Source organism: Asterias rubens, unplaced genomic scaffold, assembly GCF_902459465.1.
Source record: "Asterias rubens unplaced genomic scaffold, eAstRub1.3, whole genome shotgun sequence".
In the NCBI taxonomy this organism is placed as follows: domain Eukaryota; kingdom Metazoa; phylum Echinodermata; class Asteroidea; order Forcipulatida; family Asteriidae; genus Asterias; species Asterias rubens.
The window spans coordinates 161,729-186,735 of record NW_022985702.1 but is presented as its reverse complement, the minus strand read 5'-3'; the positions used below and the strand labels follow the sequence as shown (position 1 = coordinate 186,735).

At 40.3% G+C, this 25,007-nt stretch overlaps 1 pseudogene; it reads left to right on the top strand.

Annotated features, from left to right (window-relative positions):
* The first annotated feature begins 17,931 nt into the window (after positions 1–17,931).
* Positions 17,932–20,766, top strand: LOC117305809 (annotated as a pseudogene).
* Positions 20,767–25,007: the final 4,241 nt, after the last annotated feature.

The window sequence follows — 25,007 nt, the reverse complement described above, 5'->3', positions numbered from 1 at the left end:
GTACCCAGCTACAGTGCTGGAAATTTCGGGTAAGTTCATGGCAGCTTGCCAGATATGTTAAATTGTTTATGGGTTTATAGGCCTTGCTTGTGTCATTGTTTTTTTTTCGTTTTTTTTCCTCTTCAATATTTGGTTTCCCTTCAGTTTGTTCGTTTTTAATTGACATCCTATTTGGCTTAAATCTTGTTACTGTTACTTAGTTCAAATTTTTTGAGAAAATTTTTATTAGATTTTTTTTTAGTAGCCCAGTCTGGCTTCCTGTTAAAACTTCAACTCTTTCAATGCATCACTATAACAAGTGCAAGTGTTAAATAAAAGTTTCACAAAAATCAAGAAAGGCCACAATATGTGATGATTTGTAGATTAACTTTTTAAGAAATATTTCGTAGATGGGCCTTGATGGAGGGAAAAAGCCACAAGTGGGGGGGGGGGGGGGGGGCGGTGGAGATGTAAGCTTTATAAGATTTTTGAAGTATCATGATGACTGTTGTTATTAAAATTGTGGTGTATCCCTACTAGAAAAATCAGTCATCAATTGGTCATCATGAGTAAAATTGGGCATCATTTGGTCATCATCGGTCATCATCAGTCATCATTTGGTCATCACTGGGCAAAAATGTCATCAAAAGGCATCAATGGTCATCATTCAGGCATCAAAGTGTCATCAATAGGCATCATTTGGTCATCATGAAGCATCAATAGGCATCATTTGGTCATCGTGAAGCATCAATAGGCATCATTTGGTCATCGTGAAGCATCAATAGGCATCATTTGGTCATCAGGAGGCATCAATGGTCATCACAAACTGGCATCAAAGTCATCATCAGTCATCACAGTGGATAACTGTTGCAAAAATTTCTAACAAACAGGCATCATAGCCTCCAAAAACTAAGTTTCAGTCATCGAAGATGATGCCTCATTGCGATGACTGAAACTTAGCTTATTTTCCCAAAACCACTATACATGCTATATTCAATGCAATGCACAAAGTTATCTGGACAGTTGGTGAAACGGACTTATTTCGACTTTGTTGTTGTACACACTTGCAAATTTTACCAAGACAAAATTAAAATCTTTAATAAACAAAAACACCAACTTCAATAATGTCTTAGACCTGAAGATAAATGTGGGGCCTAATTGAACCAATGTCGGAGTGAAGTGAAACTTCATATAAATTAACAACTGCAATAAAACAATCATGTGACATTCTTCATTCTTTAAGTTTTGATTTATTGATTTCCACAGGAGGATACAATTCCAATATTCACAATTCCAATATATACATTAACAGGGATGAGATTGTCAATTTAGCAAAAGGATTGAAATTAGATGATGAAAGGTCTGAAACCTACACATATCAATTTGTAATATTAAGCCGCAGCAGTGCGAAACCCCCTGCATACAGGCGTTTCTAAGCAAAAACCAACACGTCCCGTTTTTGGTCATTACTATTATTATTGTTATTATTATTTGTTCTGCATAAAAACACAAACAAAATGGCATAGAAAGGTCTGATTTCACAACAGTCTGAAAATCTCAAGCCTGATATAATTAAATACAATATTCCAATAACTAGTCACCTGGCATTAAAACAAATGCTCAGCCAATGTTGGCTTAATCGCATTCTATGCAGTTTGGAGGTATAACTACAAATTCCAAATCAGGAAGGTCCTGTTTTTCCAAACCAATACAAACATACACACATACTTCCATGATCGCTCCAATTTGTATGGCAAGTAATTGCTCAGACATACTTCTCACCAACTGAACTTGTGGAAGAGATACTTCAGTCAATTCATCACAGCAAAGTCCAGCTTCAACACAGCCTGCAACATCCATTTTCCTCACAAGAGCAAAATATCTTGGCCGTGAACTCTCACAATTACATTGACCAGAACAATCGCAGAAACAACATTTCAGGAATATCTCGACCCTTCCAAAACTGCCATCTCGGAGCATAACAACAGAGCAATCTCTGCTCTTCAAAGCAACATACTGGGAACTGCAAACAAGCCTGTCCTTGACACGTACTCGCAAAAAGGAGAACATTGATGTAGCAACAGCCCCTGCTCTGTTTACTGCGTTCAGGTATTCATCACTTAAGCTCATCTTCAACTTCCCCAACATGTATATCTCGGGCTCAATTTCAACAGCACTTGCACGTTTACTGCCACGACCTTGGAAATGTCCATATAAGGAAGCCGCCTTCGAATTCGGTACCAGTCTCCCACCCAACTCAGGGATCCGAAGCATGCTTGTCACTGCATTTGCAATTTGGAGAACGGGTTTGTTGGCACCATGGACCAGCTTGAGCAATTTTCCATTCAGACTTTCAAAGGAGAAGCAACTGTAAACCCATAATGGCCCCAAGTTCTGAACTACATTAACCAAGTGCAAGAGTTGGTGCACATTGATTGTCATGTGTCTGTCGGAGTAAAGAGCACCAAATGTCGCAACATAGTGGATGAGGACTCGTCTGCAGTGTACAAGATCGGCTTGAGAAATTTCAACCTTGCACAGTATATGTATAGCTTCTACTATGAGTAGATGATGCTGGTAATAATCATTTGACAAGACCCCACAGAGTGCAGGAACAGAGTAAAACAACAGCCAAGCCCTGCACTCGTTTGCCTTCCAATATGCGACGTGTTGTTTGATCGATCTTGGGAGACGCGTGATGTAACTAGGTGGTCTGATACTGAGCAGTCTTTCATCAACTTCATCAACCCGTTTACAGCAACTAAATGGCAAGGAGGAATATTTTGGCGTGAACCACAACTTTAAAAGTTGCCTAACGACGCCTAACAAGACTCCATGCATGTAGTCCACCCCTGTCCCTTGAATCAAATCATAGTCTTCCAATGTAGAAAACCACGATGGACCTTTCATGCCTTGTACTGGCTTTCCAGTTGCTGAAGCTTCAACAGCATGTTGAATTGTCTCGGCATTATTTCTGAGTGGTCCGTCAGTGTTTTCAACATCAAAAGGATACACTCTAGTATGACCCCTACCTGCTTCAACTACTTTCCCATGTTGGCAGCAAACGGGACAACCGAACTCACCATTGAACTGGGTCATGTTCATGACACCTGCTTTTGCTGGCAAGTCGCAGGTTCCACAAAGTACCATGGCCTTGATTGTGACCTCATCTCGACAGTGCCCACAGTAGACATCGCAACCAGCTGAATACAACTCATTTAGTGATTCACAGAAGGGTTTCAAGAATGAACTCATGCAAGGCTTTCCATCATTAAACCACAGGCCTCCAAGTATGATGTTGTCAGGGTTCATTCTTTTTGCATATGGGAGCTCATTGATAGCTAAGTAAAGTACCCACAAACTTCCTTTGCTTGATTTGAACAACTGTGCACCATCTACATACCACATAAATGAAATGTGATTAGTATTCGACAAGAACCCCCCTGGCTGACATTGTTTTTGGTATAGTGAACCATCGTATATGTCCGAAATGGTACTGGTGCATTTGGATGTAGTACTAAACCTGTGAAGCAGATCTTGATGAAAGTTAGGTCGTTTAAACATATTATTAAGTTGATCAACTATAGGAATTTCAAGGAAATATGGCATATCTTCACTAGGTGTAAAGTTTTTGCTACAGCTACTATTTGGACATATAGAAATGCTCTTGTCCTCGCCTATGAATATGTTGCAATTACTACAAAATCTGTGAAACCTAACGGGTGATTTAAGCCCTTTTACATGGTTTCTGAATAAATGCAATGACGTGTCACATGAATTTTGTGAAGGACAATGTAATTCAAGGAGTCTGAGCAAATCACTTAAACACTCTCCAGACAAATCATGCCTTAGCGCAAATGTCAATGTCAGTAATGCACTCTCTGATTTAGAAATTTGAGCATCGTGAAAGAGTGGCAAATCGTCTTCATTGAAAGCCTGAGAAACTTTACTCGGATCTTCTTCATCACTATTGCAACAGAGAGCTTGGTGATCTTGTCTTGTTCGATCCTCGATGCTTATCCCCTCATCATCAGGACTGGGTTCAAAGTACAGCAATGTGCCTGGTAAATGTAAACATCAAGAAAAAGAAATTAAAGTTTGCATGAGTTTATATTTAAAAAAAAACTTTTGTCTAGCTATTACTAGCAAAGCAAATAACACACTTTGCTCTTGATGTCCAATGAAAATGAAACAGCAGTGTACCCTTACACACAGCCAAGCACTTAAAGTGTACATGTTCACACACAAATATCTATTGTCATTCATCGCTGTTCCGGCCAGTGGCACTACTTAAAGTCCTACAATCAGCTCAAAAAGACCTTAAACAAAACATTATCAAAGCAATCTTGATCTTGAGGGGAGGCCAAGGTATGAATAAAAATAATGTTCTTCTCAAATTGTTATACTATAATTAATGTTGGCCCCTGAAGAATATAATCACAAACACTTTTTAAAAGAAAGTGATACTGTTTGTCTGTGCGCATCCAGGTTTTAAAAATGTGCATCCAGGTAATAAAAAAAAAACTTTTATATTATAAAATTATATCGCATACGCATTAGGCTAAACTGCACGCTTCGACAAAGGGGTCATAGGCCTACTGATTACCGAACCCACTTAAAAGTAAGTCTTACCCTCTTCAGCAATGCATACTCTGTTGGCTGTATCCATACCCTCTTGCTGATCAACGTCTGTGGCGCTGTTTGTTGCCCATGGGTCCACAGTACAGGCATTGATAGAAACCTTCCACCTGCAAATAAAAATAAAAAAATCTTCTGGTTACAGGTGTGACTCAAAACATAGTGATAGGCTTCAACAATGACTACATGTAAGAAGTTGACATTATTGCATAAACAACCATGCAGTTTAAAATGGTTGATGTTGTTAATTGTATTGTACTGTTGTGCACATACCGAATGGCAGAGCTGCACTTTAGTATGTATATTCACGATCTTTGTTGACATTTCTGATAGATCAGGGAAACTCCACGTTCTTGTATTGGGCATGGATACAGCACACGGTGCGTCCTCCCCGACCTTTAACCAACCACTGCCCCATTGTATTGGTAAAAAGTGTGCTTTTGCGTTCTGTGCAGGTCTATATTATGACCCTGAAATTTTTTGATGTGTAAGCATACGTACATGTACGTACCTTGTGAGGGTATCAAAGTTGAATGTAGGCATATCAAGATCATGTGCCGTACCACACACAAGTTGCTCATGTTGTTCATTGTGCATGATGGGGGAACTACTCGCAGTAAGCTCACATAGTAGCTCACAGGGAGGACTAGAGCAAGTGTCCGTGTTGCAAGCGTCATTGGCAGAAAGAAGGGTAGGCGACCTTGGTCTAATAACGTTTAGTGTAGTACTAGAACTAGGATGGCAAAGTCGACTTTCCTCCGTCATGTTCGTTGATATGTAGTCCTCGGTCTTGGATGTGTCTGGCTCCGACTCTGATTCCGAGCTTGCCGAGATCGTGGAGACATCATGTTCCATCATGAAATTGTCATCCGTGTCGGTAATACTAATAGCAGGTGCAGATTTTGCGGCTGTCATCACACAATCATCTTTGGCCTTGCCATCTGTATACGGGGTAACAAATGATAAAGGGCATTATTTATGGTGTGAACAATTTATTTCTTTTATGGAAACTCTATCATGTTTATGTCTGGTTATTGTATTTTCCAATCCGGGCTTTCTTTCAGTAGCTCCACACAAGTCACAATAGCCTTTGAAATGAGATGTGGATACTTGACAACAACCATGTGTTCACAAAAGTTTGATTTTGTTTGCAGACTCTAATTTAAAATGAATATGTACTGAAATGCCAATTTTGTTAATTAGCATGGTCACTAACATGCAGCTACGCACTAATACATGTACATGTACTGTGACTGTGATAGATCGTTTTGAAGATATTTGCAAATTTGCAATTACTCCGATCATGCTGATGAACATAAGCCTACCAAATTAAGGGCTGTGATCATCATAATCATGATATTAATAACTACACATCTGCCCATGCCCTACCGATTTTTACTGCTGACCATTTATTGCTGAGGTTTTTTTTTTCAGATAAATTTAAAAGTTAGAGTAAATTCTCGCCTAATATAAAATTTGCAGTAGAACCCAACAGAGACAAATTATTACAAGGTTGAACATATAGATCTGTTCTTTTAAGTCATAATGTATTTCTGTGTCTACATGCATGAGGTTAAAGCCTAGTTGTTGTAGTATTCTATTAGTAGTACTGTGGTGTAGTACTGTGTAGGCCTAAGAATTTGTCTCACCGTGGCCATCGACACTGTTTTGACTGCAACCATCGGCATCGTCCTGGTTCATGTCGGTTTTCCTCAACCTCCATTTTGTTGTTTTGGGTGCAGCCACGAAAGGATCCTCGTGCCGAAACCGTTCTTTATAAAATCTTTTCGTCCTTTGTCTTGGATTGGTGGACATCCTTTCATCAATCTTGGTAGTAATTTCCACTATAAAAATAATTAGGGCCTAACTAAAATTAAATTAAGAAGTAAAGACAACCGTACCGTGATGCGAAGTTTGAGCGCGGGCGATCCCGTTCACTGTACACGTTTGTCTACTTACAGAACGTGAAAAAAGACTTGAATTGTACCTCAAAATACAAATATGGAATTCCAGAATTATGGAGAAAAATCACATTATACTTGTGGTTGAATAAATAAATAGTACACGTACGGACGTCGTTCGGTCGGCTCTGTTGTTGTGTTTCGGCGTCGCAACGGTTCGTAGACCGCGAAGGAAACCAGACTAGTCGACCGCGTTGTGAGGTTGTAGTCAGATACGTATTATAGCGACTAGTATCCAGACTACAGTACTTAGCAAGGGTCTTCGCATTCGCAACCTCGTGCCCACGGAGTAGTTGACATGAACATTGGAAACTTGTTCTGCGCTTTGCTTGTCAGCTCCAAGGCGCGCGCTGGGGACGAGCGAAATTCAAGGAAAGAGGTTGACCAACTGCCACGACGTCAACACGTACGTCACGTCCGGTCGAGTCCGCAATTGTGATCATTCAAATTCATTTGACTGCCAGACTGCAGAGTTCATGACATTTGTTTGACAATCAAACGCGTAAAATCAATAAATTGTTTGGTTGCACTATGACCTCCCATGGGTTTCCCTCACATTTGGATGTCGGCGACCTTCTCCGTGACAATGTTGGAGATGTCAACACGACACTAAGCCAGCAGAAGAGAAAATCCTGCCTGGTCTTCTGGGTCGACGAAAAATTGACCAGCATCGAGCCACTGTCTTCTGTGGTCAAAGAAGATAATCGCGTGGAAGGGGCCACAGGAATGGTGAAATGGAAAGGGCCGGGGAGGAAATCTTACAACGCAAAGATTTTGAAAATAAGTGGTAAGTTGAAAATCATGTAGGCCTAGTTTCTAGAAGTACATCATATTTATCATGATCATTCGCCCCTATACCCTATACAAAAAATGGTAAATGAGTTTTGAATTACTGTGGCTTTAGAAAGCATGAAGAAAGAGGAAAGAAATAGGGCCTAAAGATAAAGAAAATTCATCTTCACCAAAACAATTTAATCTGATCTGAGAAAAGATTAATCCTTCAGTCAGTCCTTTCTTCTGCCTGAATCGTTTCTCTTGTAAGCCTAGTAGTACAATAAAACACTTGCAGTTTTTGCAGTTCCTCATGGAATTAAAATAACTACTCAAGGTTTTTGCCAATGACATTGTCTCAAAAATGATAACATCTTTAGGCCATGAGAATGAAAGTTTTAGATTTGCGTCCAGGCATTTTTGAAATGACGTGAGGCTTTTTTTCATTAGTCATTATTTTGCACACGAAGATGCGCAATCTTGGAATTGCGCAAACTGGAGATCGATACATAAATTTGCCTATTCTGCATAGCGCAAATTAAAATTTGCGCAGAATACTTTTGCACAAATTTGTTGATTGCGCTCGACAGATGAACGACAGATGCGTGTTTACTGCAAATAAAACGATCGCAATCACGATCGTGGCGGAATTGTCTGCCTCGTATAGTACTACTAGTAAAATGCGTAAATATAACCTTTTACCCGTGTTTGATGATTTGAACTTGAACATTTTTTATGCAGAGTCTTTTTTGTGTGAAAATAATGAAATTTTGTGAAAATAGTGAATTTTTTCAGCGGTAGTTTTCAGAGCATGCGGATGCGGGCGGTGACCGCAACATTTTCATTCTCATCCATGGCCTTATACGTTTGTTTATAAAATATGGCTACGTAGGTATACAGGCTTGAAATAAACACATGGTTGTAAATTGGAACAAAACATGAAGGTATATGTATTTAATAAGAATTTTAAAAGCTAACACAGTTCCAAACCGAAAACTGGTCATTTCCTTCCCAAGTCATTTCTTTCGGTACAGAAAACAAAGTTCACAGATTTACAAATAATTTACAGGGTGTACAGAAGGTAATGGTGAAAGACTTCTCTTGAAATATTGTTCCATGAAATGCTTTACTTTTTGAGAAAACATTAAAACAATATGAATTCTCGATATTGAGAATTACGGATTTATTATGAATACATGTCATGACACGGCGAAACGTGCGAAATGTGGGTTTTCCCGTTATTTCCTCCCGACTCCGATGACTGATTTAGCCTAAATTTTCACAGGTTTGTTATTTTACATAGAAGTTGATCCGAAGTTGTGATACACGAAAGTGGACCTTTGACATGACCGTTACCGAAAGTGTCCAATGGCTTTAAAACGATGGTTATTTTTAAAGGGTTATTTTAAACGATCTCAGCTAAAACAATCTGAATGTCTTGTCTAAATGTCTTGACCAAAATGTTTTATTTATGTATTGTGTGTTTCAGCAGCAGAAAAAACAATGGATAATTGACATTTCAACAAAGAATGGTGGCAATTTTGAAATAAAAAGCCCCTCCTCCTTCCTTTTTTGGAGAAACCCGGACGCTAAACATGTTTCTTTTTTTACTCGGCCTTTCATATACATGTAATTAAACTCCTGGCAAGGGCATAATGCAGTAAGGCCAGTACATGTAGGTATTGTGCAAACTGAACTCATGAATAATCAACTAATAAACAAAGGTCTTGGCTACTTCACTTCCTGGAAGACAAATCCTATAATCCTTAAGGAGTCATAAACCAAGAGGCTTTAACAATAGACAAAGGACAGGTTTATGCTTCATCTGAACTCACACTGGTTGATGGGAGTACATGTATTGTGAACAAAGCTTAAGCCTGTCCATGCATGGTTTCTGAGTGCAAGCTCAAAAGGTAAAATGACCCATGGAGCAATAAAATTGCTCCATGAATGACCTAAGTCTAAAACTCCCCCAAACTCACAAAGTAAAAATACTACTTGTATTATAGGTTCTTAAAAATAGAAAAAGTAAATAGGAAGTAAACTTTGCTCTTGAACTCATGTTTAAGCCAGGGTCAAAACTAAACTAAAAAACACTAAAACTATGTTTTCCTCAAAAGTAAAATTAAATAGCAGCTTTCTTGAACAGAACTTGACCTTGTACTAACATGTATTTTAAAAAAACTAATGTGAATTCAAAAGCAGAAATATTTACAGAAACTTCAAATAGTATCCAGAAAGTACAGACAGATGCAAAATAATATGTATAATCCATGTTATCAGAAGTCCAGCATTACCTGTTCATACACGAAGTGTGCCACTCTATTATAGATTACTTAACCAATGGCAAAAGTCCCTTGTTTTTGGGGAAACTGCGAGCCACCACCTAATTAGCCCTTTGCACGATCAGCCATTTGGGTGTAGAGCCTCGAATTGGGTACAGCAGTGAATAAAGCACTATGTAACTCTGTATTGTCATGGTTGTGTAGTGACACTTTCATTTAAACAGATGCACAAATACAATACAAATGAAGCATGAAGTCCAGGCTCTACATGCACATGGCGGATCCGTGCAAAGAGCGAATACAAGAGTGGCATACTTCATGTATTTACTGGTCGTCTGGTATACTGTGTATTCTTGTACTCTTAAAAAAAAAAAATTACAGTAAGTGCATACATTTTAAACTTTTAATGTACACTAGTAATAGAAAGAAACAACCACAGTGATGTTCCTTTTGTCCAGACTCCCAGGAAGAACTACAAGATGCCATGAGAGCTGTGTGCCAACAAATTGATGGCATCACAAACCCTGCGCCAAAGAAGACCGCAACCCCCAAGACCACCGAGATGACAACTGTCTCCAAGGCAATTAGGAAGACAGCAACCCCCAAGACCACCATCACGACAACTGTCTCCAAGGCAACAGGGAAGACAGCAACCCCCAAGACCACCGACACGACAACTGTCTCCAAGGCAACCGGGAAAAAAAATGCCCCCAAGGCCACCGAGCTTGCAGGTGCAAAGAAGCGAGCAGCTCCAAACCCAAAATTAGAAGCTAGTAAAAAGATGTGCCAAGGCATTTTAGAGAAGTTGAAGGGAAAACCATCTGGCTCGACCACCGCACTGTCACAGGTACAGTAGGAAAGTTGATTATTAAACTGCCAAGTATCCAGGGGAAAACATGTTTGACCCAGCTTTGGATTTTGTTTTACATTTTGAAAGTGTAACCTTGCCGAGGCTTTCACAATCAGTTTCATTTACATGTGTATGTGTATTGCATTCATACAGCTTCCCTGCAACGATGAGCAGGCAACTGCCTCTACCTATCACCCAGCCTCAGAGAACTTGCCAAGAGTGACAACCCCACCACTGACACAACAACAACAACCACCACAGGTACGAAAGACGATTATTAAAGCTAGGCTCAATTAATAGGTTTAGGGTGAAATTTATTGAAATTTAGAAGGGAGAATAATTACTGATTCCAAGTCATGCTACGAAATGAAAAAACATCTTATTTTTTGGCAAGCAGCTGATGCGATTAAAACAATTTGATTCAATATCATATAATGTATGCAATGACTCTAATACCCAATATGTTAGAATTCACAAAGAGTGTGTACCCAGATGAAAGTGTAACCTTGCCGAGGCTTTCATAAATCAGTTTCGTTTTCATGTGTATGTGTATTGCATTCATACAGCTTCCCTGCAACGATGAGCAGGCAACTGCCTCTACCTATCACACAGCCTCAGAGAACTTGCCAAGAGTGACAACCCCACCACTGACACAACAACAACAACCACCACAGGTACGAAAGCTAGGCTCAATTAATAGGTTTAGGGTGAAATTTATTGAAATTTAGAAGGAAGAATAGTTACTGATTCCAAGTCATGCTACAAAATGAAAAAAAAATCTTATTTTTTGGCAAGCAGCTGATGCGATTAAAACAATTTGATTCAATATCATATAATGTATGCAATGACTCTAATACCCATAATGAGCAGGCAACTGCCTCTACCTATCACCCAGCCTCAGAGAACTTGCCAGGAGTGACAACCTCACCACTGACACAACAACAACCACCACAGGTAGGGAAGATGATCATCAAGCTGTCAATTTGTTTAATCTGATGTGGGTGTTTTTTAATGTTTATTACTCTTGATCTACATGTACTATTCTGTATGATTTTTTTCTTACATATTTGTATTTGCAGAACAATTACACAAATTGGTCTGCACTTCCGCATCCAACGGCCACATATCCATCGTACCTTTTCCCTGAGTATCGGCCTGATGGGTATTATACCCAGCTCCTGGGGAGAAACGACTCATACCAGGCCTACCAGGAATGCCTGGGAGAGAATGTGGAGCTGCGGAAACAGATAGCGGACCTAAAGAATGAGCTGGCTGAGTCGAAGGAGAGAAACCTGCAGCTTCAGGAAAAGTTAGGAGAGACCAAGTCAAGCCCTGGGCCTGCTCTGAGTAAGCATGTATTAATAATAATTACATGGGTATACATATTTATAGACTGCCAACCAGAGATGCTGAGGGTAATCCCCTCTTTCACGATACATGCAGTTGGGTTCTTTAAATTAATATAAACTGTACATGTACCAGCTCACCGTCCCTCCGAGCCATCCAAACGATGCGACCCCAAAGAGGCTACATAGGCCTTTTATGCTTCAGACTAATGGCACAGGGATTGCCATCGGTTTCCCATTTAAGCATTCTGTTCAGTCTGTGAGTGAACTGATATAACAGTAAATGATACATTGTCATTGTGTTTGTTTGACAGGCAACAAGAATTTAAACTGACCGGGAATATTTTAAAACGAGTTTGGATTGTGGAATTGTGGAAATAAAGTTTGACTGAACCAGGACTTAAACCTCTTCATTTTTCTTTGTGCAAATTGAAAATGAAGTTTTGTTAGTGTAACTTTAATTTATCTTTTCTTTATTTTGATCCTTCATTAAAGCTGTGGCATTCAAAAAGTTCAAATTCATCCAGGAGTGTTCATCACTGAGAAACAGTTGGATGCAGTTAAGGCATCACTTGGGGAAAAAGGGACGAAGGGACTAAAGGTCGTTGTGAAGAACCTCCTTTTGACGCTGTTCTCTAGGGAACAACTCAGCAAATCATGTTGCAAGGGCCAAAGAGGAAAAGAATACAGCAGAGAGGCCCTACCAGAGAGTGCTGTACAAGCTGTTAAAAGTATGTAACTATTAGATATCTGGAGTACACTTACATCCTCTTTCTCAACAAGATAATACCTCAAGCTCATGCATGAGCAATTATTTTTCTTTGCACTTTTGAGTACAAAAATACTTTATATATTGTCATGTGAGTCCCATGCAATAACAGGTAGTTCCAGTTTGGCAATCTCCAAAAACCACAGGGCTTGTGGCTACACAACATACATCAATTTTGCCATGACAGATAAAACACGGATGCAGATGTTTAGTGCTTTTAAAATCTTTGCTCTCTCTTATGAAAATTTGTTTAATAGATTTTCTTTCATATTTATTTCTTTTCAAGGTTTCATCTCTCAACTTGCGGTTGAAAACAAAATCAACCTTTGAAGAAGACAGAAATCGTCAGAATCAATATAATGCCTGTAACTTTTAATAAACACATACCTCAGCAGAATGTTTTTTAAGGCCCCAACCTCCCAGCTCTAATGATTTCAGATTGATTAATGTAACGAGGCTTTTCGTAAATCTATTTATAATCATATGTCTCGATTTCCTTATTTATTGAAAACATTTGAAGTGAATAAGATCAGCAAAACTCATGACTTGACATTTTTGTTCAAGCACGTCTTTAACGCAACAATAGAATAAAGGAAGCAACCAGGGTTGTATTTGTATTTCAACATGCTGCATTTTGAGTGAATTATTGTGCTTTTATGGTTTTTTTTTCTTGCATAATTCATTACTCTTTGATGACTATTTGATGCCTTTTGATGACTATTTGATGCCTTTTGATGACTGTTTGATGCCCGTTTGATGCCTGATCCCAACTGATGCCTGTTTGATGCCTGATCCCAACTGATGACTGTTTTGATGCCTGATCCCAACTGATGACTGTTTCATGCCCATTTGATGCCTGATCCCAACTGATGACTGTTTGATGCCCGTTTGATGCCTGATCCCAACTGATGCCTGTTTGGTTCCTGATTGACTGTTGGATGACTATTTGATGCCCGATAACTGATGACTGTTTGTGATCAGGCATCAAAGAGTCATCGGTTGTGATGCCTGATCACAAATGATGACTATTTGATGCCTGTTTCATCAAATAGTCATCATTATGATGACTGTTGATGACTTTAAATCCCTATTTGTTTCTTTATTTGAGGGTTCCAAATGCTGCCCTTTTGATGCCTCTGATGCCTCTTTTGCATTGATGACCAAATTAAGTCATCATGATGACTGATTTTTCTAGTAGGGATGTTTACTCTACGTCATTTTATAACCTTGGTGCCGCAATTGGTTGTTTATCTTTGAAGTTAACATCTTTGCAAAATGCAAGTTTTCAGTTGAATGACGACCTGTCATAACTTGCTTAAAAGAGCCTGAATGTACACACAAAGTCAACGGTCGCAGAGGCACGACATTGTTGCACAGAGCAGTTTCGTGCAAGACACAACCTTGTTGCTTAAATGGACTTGTTGCACTGAAGGGATGAAGTTAAATTAGAGTCACTTTAAATACTTTCTGGTTTAACATTCTTTATTTGTATAGTTTGAGTGGAAATAAACCTCTTGCAATTTGTTCCTGCAAATTTATGTATAACGTGAATTTCTTCCTGTATTGTGACTATTATAGCCTATTCATACCGACTCACACAGTGGGCCAAACATTTATCCGCGTACGCAGAGGTGAAGTTTTGCGAATGATACTCTTATTGTATGTACTATTTAATGAGAACATTTTCTAGGGTTAAATATTATGAGCAAAAATTGCATATTTTATCTCTAAAAATAAACAATTCTCCAGCCCATAGCAACCTTCACCAAAATGCCACCAGTTTACTGCAACATATATATATAAACACTATTGTATGTAACTTCAATTTCAAAGACACCACTGGTGCAAAATTAGTGCTAGTTTTAATTATAGACCGCACCTAATCTGCACCAATAAAAAACACAAAAGTGGCACCAATTTGTTAAATACACCAATTTGACACCACTGGTGCTATATTGGTGCTAATTTAAATAATTGGAACGCACCAAAACTGCACCAATATTGTAAGCACCAAAATGGCACCAATTTCCTCTACACCAATTTGACACCATTGGTGCTAAATTGGTGCTAATTTACATAATTGGAACGCACCAATACTGCACCAACATGTACAAATTTTCCCATTAGCTCCACCAAAAGAACACCAAGAACAAAGTGTGGTGCAGTTTTGGTGTACACCAATTTAAAAAAAACGCCTGCACCAGAACAGCACTAGAAATGCACTTAAATGACACCAAAGTTGGGTAAGGGGAGTTATAAACAAGGTGGTGATGAGTCGAGAACAAGATGATGACGACAAGATAGTGACGAGATGTACACAAGATAGTGACAACATAAAAACAATTATTAAAAAAATTGTTTTTTAGTGACGAGATGTTTAACCAAATAGTGCCAAGATGTTAACAAGATGTACACAAGATGCTGACGAGAAATGAACAAAATGATGACACGTTTAAAACTTCAGTACAGACATAGTGGCAATATAAGATTTATCTTGTCAGCATGACCAGTTTTTGTTTTCAGTGTACAGGCGAATGAGTACCTGCCCCAAGAAAGGAGCTGGACGTCCTGCACTTCACAAGATTTTCCCCAACTTGTGGAGACTGCCACTGGTTTCGTAGCCCAGCAAAGCTATGCAGCAGATGCAAGACGGCGTTGCAGTGTTGGCAGAGCCTGTGGTACTTCCATTCCTGCATTGAAGAGTCACCTTGAGGATGAAATACCTGAACTGTCCATATGTATGTCAGCTTGCGAAAAGTTGATGGTTCCTCCAAACAAAACCCGACGAGCAAGCAGTGCCTACAAAGGACTGATTGAGGCGAAGGTCCCGGCCAAGAGGAACGATGAGCGGGCGTTTCATGTAGACTCTGCCTTTTGCAGCTGCAGAGTAAAGTACAGAATGGAGTTTACGGCAGAATTTCACCATGGAGTCGCAATTTTTTCATGCGACTGCATGGACAAGATTCATGTAGGCGGTATGGCTGTGAGCCGATATCACAAGGTCGGCAAGTTCCACATTCTCAACGACTCGCCTAATTATCCCGATCATGACTTCCCTCAAGGCTCGGGCTATCTGATCACCCCGTGTGGGTAAATGGAATTCACCAGAAAGGCTGACTCACCAAGGACTGTTAAAGATGTACTTGGTCATCCCAAACTCTTTACCCCAGAACTGGACCCGTCTACATGGTCAACAGTTCACAAAAAATTCATAAGGTTTTAGGAGAGTCGAAAAGAAAGGGGCAAACTGGAGCAGTACTGATTGTCGATGGGGGCCCGGATTGGAATGACTCATCATGGACAGCTAATATATCTCTCCAGACTTTTTAGGCAAATCGACCTCGATTTTCTGTGCCTGACGAAGTACGCCCCCAAAAATTCCGCCCTTAACCCGATTGAGCATGGTTGGTTTCCACTTAGCAAGTTGCTTTCTTCAGTGCATCTTCCAAGTATATTGCCTGGGGAAAATCGGCCACCTGCTCAGTCCAAACTGACACCAGCAGAAAGACTGGAAAAAGAAGCACAGGTATTCGACATTGCCATGAAGAGTATCAAATATGCCTCGAAATTGCGTGGTTTTTGTTTTACCTCGTCGACAGACACGGTCGGCCATTTATGGGAGTTTAAACTTGGACTCCCATAAATGGCCGACCGTGTTCGTTCGCGACGTAAAATGAAAACCGTGCAATTTTGAGTGATACTTGTGTGGATCATTATATTCTACTTGTAAAACATCTTTCTAACCATATGCATTTCATAACAAACGGTTTCAAACGCTTTTCATAGACCAACTCGACCGATCCAAGGAAACGAGTTCCTTTAAGTTCTGACTAGCTTAGTGATCATGTATTATTTGCCTATCAATTTAAGGGCACGCTGATCCACTATATATTTAATTCGTGTCATAATCCTAATCATATCTCAGTGGTGTTAATTATGTCATTTATCTTTTCCTTGCTAGCTGGCCCATCAAACATCAGGTTTTCAGTCTGATACTTCAAGGTCTGTCAACCCCAACACCAATTGCAGGGATGACGATGACCCACAAGCTATTTTTCAGTCTGATCCTTCAAGGTCTGTCAACCCCAACACCAGTTCCTGGGATGACGATGACCCACAAGCTATTTTTCAGTCTGATCCTTCAAGTTCTGTCAACCCCAACACCAGTTCCTGGAATGACGGTGACCCACAAGCTATTTTAGAAACTGCCGAGCTTCACCAAAGCAATGAAGCTGTAGGATGTGAAACAAATGATTCTAGTGAGAAGTGTGCCGTAACAGTCAGACAAAGGAAATGGGACAAAAAACACTATTGCTTTTACTGTGATGAGCCTCAGGCCAAGTTACCCCGTTATCTTCAGTCGCGTCACAAAGAGGAGAGGGAAGTTGTAGAGATAGCATCGGAGACCGACGTTATAGTGCCCGCAAGAAACTTCTGTTATACATCCGCAATATCGGTAATCACAGACACAATTGCCAAGTACTTAGAAAGGGAAAGAGTGTCCTTATTATAGTATACAGACCAAATCATGAGGCATCTCCACACGCATATGGACCATGCATACATTGTTATGGCTATTACGTGCGTCTTGATCTTTGGCGTCATCAGTGCCCACTTAAGCTCGGCTCCCTGCACAGACTGATGGTAGCAGTAGGATAGGTCGTGTTAGGGGGCGAGTAGCTAACAAGAGTGATTTGTTAAAACCAACACCCCTGCTGGTGTATCTTTCCAGTTGAACAAGGTTCTTAGTTCTATGAGGAGAGACAATGTTGGTCTGATTGTCAAGAATGATTCTTTGATTCTGGAAGTTGCCAAACGTGTAACATTGTGGCCAAGTGGCCACGATGTTACACAACATGGCTACACTCGGAACAAACTACGAGAACTTGGTCGTCTTGTTATACAACTGAGACAAAACACCCACCAACCAAATGCATCACTGGAAGTATTCGTGCATCCCCGCCATCTGAATGATATCGTCAAGGCTGTTCATGATGTCGCCGGCTTCAGTGAAGGAAAACAGATGTATCACGTTCCATCTCTAGCACTCAAGATTGGACATTCCATCAAGAGATGTGCACTCATACTGCAAGCAAGTGCTTTAGAGTTTAATCTTAGGCAAAAAGCGGAACAGGCCGAACAGTTTAGGCAGTTATGTGAAATTAAGTGGCCAGAACTTGTGTCAACCCATGCCCACAGAACACTGTACCAAGGAAAGCGCAACAAACGTGCTGATCTCCCCACAAATGCAGATGTGGTGAAAATCTCATCGTTCCTTCATGAAACTGGCAACAGGGTAGTGCAGCTCCTACACTCTGCTAAGGACCATGAAATTACACCAGCTTGGAAGAAATTGAATGAAGTCACACTGTGCCATCTCATTATCTTCAACCGCAGACGACAGGGGGAAGTATCCAAAATGAAACTGGAAGATTTTCACTAGCGCAGTAGTGCAGTCATTGTGAATTGTGATTGCGTGATGACTGATCTTGAACGGCACCTCTGTAAAATGTTCAAAGTCATTGAAATAGTTGGTAAGAGGGGCAGAACTGTTCCTGTGCTTCTTGGTACTGATGTGATGGCGTGGTTGAAGGCTCTGGTCGCAAATAGAAATGCAGCTGGAGTGGCACAAGACAATATGTTCTTATTCGCACGAAGTTGTTACGGAGGCTCAGATCATATACGGGGAAGCGACTGTCTACGAGCATATGCAAATGAGGCGGGCCTTGAGAATGCTGGTAGCATGCGGTCTACAAAGCTTCGTAAACATGTAGCGACTGTTTCACAAATTCTGGCCTTGAATGATCATCAGCTTGAAACACTTGCAGACTTCATGGGTCATGATTTGCGGGTCCATCGTGAGTAGTACCAGCTGCCAGACACTGTCCAGAGGGTTACCAAACTGTCTAGACTTTTCCTCAGCTTGGAGAGAGGCAACTTGGTTTCGCAACATGGCAAATCTTTGGAGGAGTTGCATGTTACTGGAGGTGAACAAACCCGTTTTTAACTTGTCTTTCCAAATTAATTCAAACTGTGGTACCCCCCCCCATAACATTCATTCACTGTACAACCTTTATTTTTGGGGCCTGATAACTCGGCCTGTGGCCGTCATCACCTAACCCCCCCCCCCCCCCCTTTGAACATCATTCACTGTACACCCCAAACCCCACACACCCAACCCAACGGATTGGCCCACATTTTTATTTGTGTGCCAGAAAGCAATCAAAGCTAGCTGTAGAAGTTTAATTTCTTTTTATTGCAGAAGGCTTCACCAGCGACGAGGACAGTAGTGATTCAGGCGACTCGTGTGACCCAACTTTGGAGGACAGCGTTGATGCCAGTAAGTTTATAATATTTGTGACTGCCTATATCTCTTGTAGGTCTCTTGCATATGCTGGTCCTATTCCCTGTTTACCCACCCTAGACCAAAATGCGATAACATGCCAGACTCCGTTCGCTTTCAACAAATTTAAGGTGTCATGCACCATCAAAGTACAGTCATAACCTAGAGTCACTCTGTAGGCACAGCCAAGTGATTAGTCTAGATTACAGGCATGAGAATGGGTGATGATAAAAAAAAACAGGAAAAAATTCAGTTGATTGGAAATGTCAATATTCCATCATTTCGCACACAATACGAGCGCGCAGCGCGAAGTCCCTTACGGCCGGGGTCCAGGGCCCGCTTAAGGGCCCTGGGAGCTCTGGGGATTTTAGAAGCTCTGTGGTGGTCTCTGATGCATTTCTGACACCTATTTTTCCAGGTAGAAGTGAGCTACTTTTGTGTGATTTTTCCTCTTTTTTTTTTTTTTAATAATAGGTTTAAGGGAAAATAAGGAATGTAAAGCTCAAACAATTCAAACAATTTTGGGTCCGCCTGCGATTTTGTTACAATTCCAGAAAAAGAAAGTGGGAAAAAACGATCTTATCCCTTATTTCTGCCCTTGAAAATGCTTTTTTTCTCACCAACGACGCACATTTTAAAATATATACAGGCCTATATATTTGGCGAGAGCGATGTGTTTTTGTGAAAGAGGTTGTTATTCAGCATAGGGTATAACTGGAACGAGGTTGAGATTAGACCCCAACATAGAAATAGAACCAATGAAGAAAGCACATCGTCCGGATGTACAGTGTGTTCGCTGGTTCCCAATATATCTTTCCCTGGTTGTGAGGCAATAACAGGCACCAGATTACCATGGCCTGCCAGCGATCTCAGATTCGTGCCGCGCCACTCATTGGTTCGTGTGCAAACATGCACGTACACAGTACACAGTACACATGGTGCAAACACGTGCATTGTTTTTTCAGTAGACTTTCAAAAGTCTCAACACGTGTTATCTTTGCTGCAGCAGCAAGCGCATTACACGCAAACATTATTGAACCATACCACTATAAACGAAGCAAGGAATGAGGCAAGTTTATACATCTGTCGCTGCTGCTGCATGCATCGCGATGCGAGGAAGACAACAAGCCGTAAATTGGGTCAGCTGCTGGACGGCAATTTATTGTTTAGGTGCCGGTATTTCATGAACGACGTGTGGGGATCCGCGATAATAACAATTACAAAGGTAAACTTACATTGTGTGACTAGAGAAGAGGGATTAGAGAAATCCAAATGTATACCCCCAAAAACCTACCCCCCGAATTTTATAGCAAATTGACATCGAACTCGGAGACCACAATTTTGAAAGGAAAAAAAACGGAATTCCGGTTTAAACCGGAAGATTCTCATGCCTGAGATTAGCCCATCTCGGCAACTCATTTTGTACGGTAGGATGAAACAAGATGGCTGCTTCTTGTCAGGCATTTTCTGCAGGTACCTTTATCGCATTCTTTTGTGCTAAATTGCTTATTGATTTACTCGAGGAGTTAATGTCACAACGGTAAAATGAACATATTTAGGTTATGTATACGCCCCCATTTGATTATGTTTACTAACTTACCTCTTCTTTCCTGTGTGTTGTAGGAAGGCCACCAACCCAAACGGATCCAGCTCCAAAAGCTCGACAAGTCAAGCGTCGACAATTCAAGCGACGCCCCTGGACTGCCCAGGATAAGAAAGACGTAACGTGACATTGAATCGTCCTGTCCTGTTGCATTGCAGACCAGAAGTTGGAGAAACATTAAGGACTTTTGTAGAAACACGATGACACTTAAACAAATTTAAGGTCTCATGCATCACCTAAGTACAGTCATAACCTAGAGTGACTCTGTAGACACAGCCAAATGATTAGTCTCGACCTTTGGCCTGCCCCCCCCCCCCCCCAAGAACAAGAAAATCGTGTACCACCCCCAAAAACATTTCCTAGAAGGCCAGTATACACATTCACATTAGTGAACCGCAAGAAAAAGGATTCATGTGTTATGTCCTCACATCGACAGGTACCATTCGACTTTTGGCAATGTCCTCCATTGGATAGTATGAAAATTATGTCCTCAATCTGCAGTGTACACATGTATTGGTGTGTGTGTGTGTGTGGTTTTTAACTCAACCCAGAAACACAATATTTATTTTCTGAAAAGGCGGAATGTGAGAGGGAAAAAATAACCTTAGAAGGGGAATTACACAACAAGCATAGACATAGAAATAACTTGAGTAAACTAAAGATAGCTAGGAGCTATTTAACATAATGTATTAGTTAAGGCTGGGCCTAGGAGGGGTGAACTTTAAGCACTAAGTTATTCAATATGCCAACTTGATTTAGCTGAGTGTCAACTTCATGCAAATAAAAGAAAAAAAAGAAAGGTAGTTTAACAAATGTACTGACAGGTTAACTCCTATCGCTGCCACATCAGTGCGATTTAATGAACGCTTAATCAAAGTACAGAGCCCCGTTACCCATAACCATTCGCACACAAAGAAGTCCCCATTATAGTAGCAACCTTTGCAAGAGTATGATTACTCATTAAAAAATAAAAGCAAGTTAATGGACAAGTGATAATTTACTTTTCTATAACCACAGATTAGAGTGTAACGCAGATATCTGATATTTTCTTCTGCGCTGGTTGGTTAATAGGCCATGTGGGGATATCAATAGAGAACCTCGTTATTGGAGAACAAATCCAACCGATTAGAGAGGACTTTTTTGTTCTTAAACAACAGCAGATGGACAGATTCCCCAACAGTGGCTATCGGTCTCTGATTGCCATACTTTTATTTCTGTTATATGTGAGCTGGTAATGGATGACACAAACAGTCAGTTTATGGGTTCATGAGAACATTGCTGTTCTTGGCAGGAGCAAGAAAAGACTGTTACAAGTTGGTTAAGGAGGTGTTGTCCAAATTTAAGAGTGGAGAACTTAAAGGGCAAAGCTTGAAGAAAAGGGTACTGAAGACAGGACTTCCAGAAGTAAAGCCACACATCTTTAGGCCATATTGTAGCCTGTCAGAAACGGCCTTTGCACCTATGTTAAAAGCTGTATCAAGAGTTTAAGCCAGAAGAAGAAAACTTAGTGAAGCTAACAGCTATCCAGAGAGCTATGGTAAGCCTGACAAATTCAGAATTATGGGAAGAAGTGGAGCAACGCTTCCCAAACCACACATTGAGAAGGGTACTATTTCAGTTCATTCAGCTCAAACTAACAAACAAAATTCCCAGTGAGCTCCATAAGTTCTGCGAGACGCTGATGAAGATAGAAGCAAAGGGAGAGGCCAGTCTACTGGTGGTTGCCAATTGGTTCCCTTCATAATGGTGTATCAACCATGTACTTCATGCTGTACACACATGTTTGATACTGTGGCGGAACAGGGTGTAAGTTTAATGTACGTAGTTGATGGACTGATCTCTCCGCATGTTTTGCTCCGAGTGGGCTAGTCTAGTTGCATTAGTGGCTGAGGTTTCCTGTGGCCTGTGTATTTGTCGAAGGATCGAGGATTGTGTTTGTGAACCTCAGACCGGAGATGGTAGAGTGAGGTAAATGTTTGTTTACGGGGTGTTTGGGAATGGGAGCGTGTGTTGTGTGTCCTTACGTTGGGACCGCTGATACTGAGGTCGTGTGAGGGTGAATAACCGTATCTCTGGTAGAAAAAACGTCTGAGAGTGTAGCCCGGGCAACTCACAACTTGTATGCTTGAAAGAATAGCGTTCTTAAGGCGATGTTGCACCGTTAATTAGACAGTTGGTGGGGGTTAAGAGGAGGCAATTCAAGCTAAGCGTTCCATATATGGGCAAAATAGATGCCATTATCTTTGGCTTGGATGCAGCAAATGGCTTTCAGGAGATATACACATCAGAAACCTTGGTTGTTTGCCAAGGGCCAACATTGTGCCACAGGCAAATTGGAGGAGCGCATACAATACGTCAGGAAAAGATCCAAGAGCCTTGGGCCTGTGAAGAACATTTCAGCCTCATCAACATCCAGATCTCTTAATAGTACAGCATCTCTTGACCAGCTTCAGGTAATAACTTTGAATTAGGGGGAAGTAGCGAACCAAAGTTGGATATCTTTCACATGGTTCTTTGGTGGGAAAATAGAGGAATTTAAGTAGAGCAGTAAGTGGTCTGCAAATGTCAGAAAAATAGCGTCCTTTGTGCGCTATGTTGCACTGTTAATAAGACAGGCGATGGGGGTTAAGAGGAGGCAATTCAAGCTAAGCGTTCCATATGTGGGCAAAATAGATGCCATTATCTTTGGCTTGGATGCAGCAAATGGCTTTCAGGAGATGTACACATCAGAAACCTTGTTTGCCTGCAAAGGGCCAACATTGTGCCACAGGCAAATTGGAGGAGCGCATACGATACGTCAGGAAACTGCTAAAACTGCGAGTTTTCCAATATGTAAGACATGTTTAGGCCCGAAACACTTCTCAGTCTAAAACTTGAAAAATTACTTCTTTCTCCAAATCCACAAGGGAACAGTTTTTTATCACAATGTTTTATACTGTCAACACCTGTCCAGCCCATCTCTTTTATGGTCATTAATTTGTGGAGTAATTACCAAAGATGTACCTTAACTTTAAACAGCCAATAAAGGATGGTCTCTATATTTCAACTATTACCTTTTTATGGCCTAATAGACATTGCAGATACCGGTTAATTACAATTTTACTTTCAAAATTTGCCTTTAATAATTAATAAATCGAGTCAAAAATGCACCCGGCAGCTTGGATTTTTCAGCCGAGAGTCAAAAACAGCTTAATGACCCCTTGACGCCAGTGATGATTTTCCCCTAATTGAGTTTGAACACAGTTCTCTAGCTTTGGCAAACTAAGGGCACTATTTTCCACGTCAAATAGTCGCCACTGTTGTCACAATTCCTTTGTTGTGCGTGTTTGTTTGACCCCGCCTTTTTTCAGAAATTTGGCTTGAAGCATTCTTGAGAAAAACCATGTTTTAACGTGAGGTAAGAGACACGTTATATTTTTCAATGTTTCCTATGGACTGCAGCTATTAGAAATCTGTAATATCTATATGTTTGAGATCATCCTTAATTGGCTGTTTAATGGAGTTTGCTGTATGTGTTCGTCAGTTCTTGGCACTCTAATGTGATTGTCTCACAAACACTGATATCCGATTTACCCTTTAGTCCAAAGTGCCCAATAGAGCCCTGCCTATTACTCCTTAAACCGCACCGAATTTATCAAAGCATGGTATTGAAGAGTTGAATGTGCTCAATTTTATATCACTCAAAGAGAACTTTATGTTGTATGCGATGAGCTTACTTGCAAAACACAATGGTCTTAACAAAAGAAGAAGAAAAAAAATTGTTAGTAAGAAACAAGCAATTTTTGACTGAAATGGCCTCAAATTTTGTAAATGGACAGTTGTACAGGGACAGGGTTAACAAAAGTTGTCAACGTTTGTTATTCGTGACTCATAGTTTAATTGACTGCTGATGATGCTGCAGCAGCCATGTTGACACGGCTGAAGCATAACAAGGAACCACTAAGTCAGGCAGGTTAAGGAGTAACATAGTTGTTCGAGAAAGAGGTAATTTTCCATGAGATTGGTTTTGAGATCTCAGAATTAGACTTTGAGGTCTCAAAATCAAGCATCTGAAAGCAAACATTTTTGTGTGGCAAGGGTGTTATTTTTATTATTCTTTAATTATTATCTCGCAACTTCGACAACCAATTCAGCTCAAATTTTCAAAGGTTTCTTTTTTTTTGCTTATATTGAGGTACACCAGTGAGAAGACTGGTCTTTGACAATTACCAATAGTGTCCAGTGCCTTTCACAAGGTGTAACATGCTTTTTTTGAAGAAACAAGTTTTGCATTAGTTTTCACTCTTCAAAGTGATTCTTGAAGTCTTTTTCCTTCAAACAAACAGAACATTCAAAAGAGATTGACTGGCTCTGTCTTCTAAACTCTTAGTTTTTACACATGAATAAATTATACTGTAATCTCTGTTTCTTTCTTCATCATGGTTGGAAGTTACTTATATTGAGGAAAATAATGATAATCTTT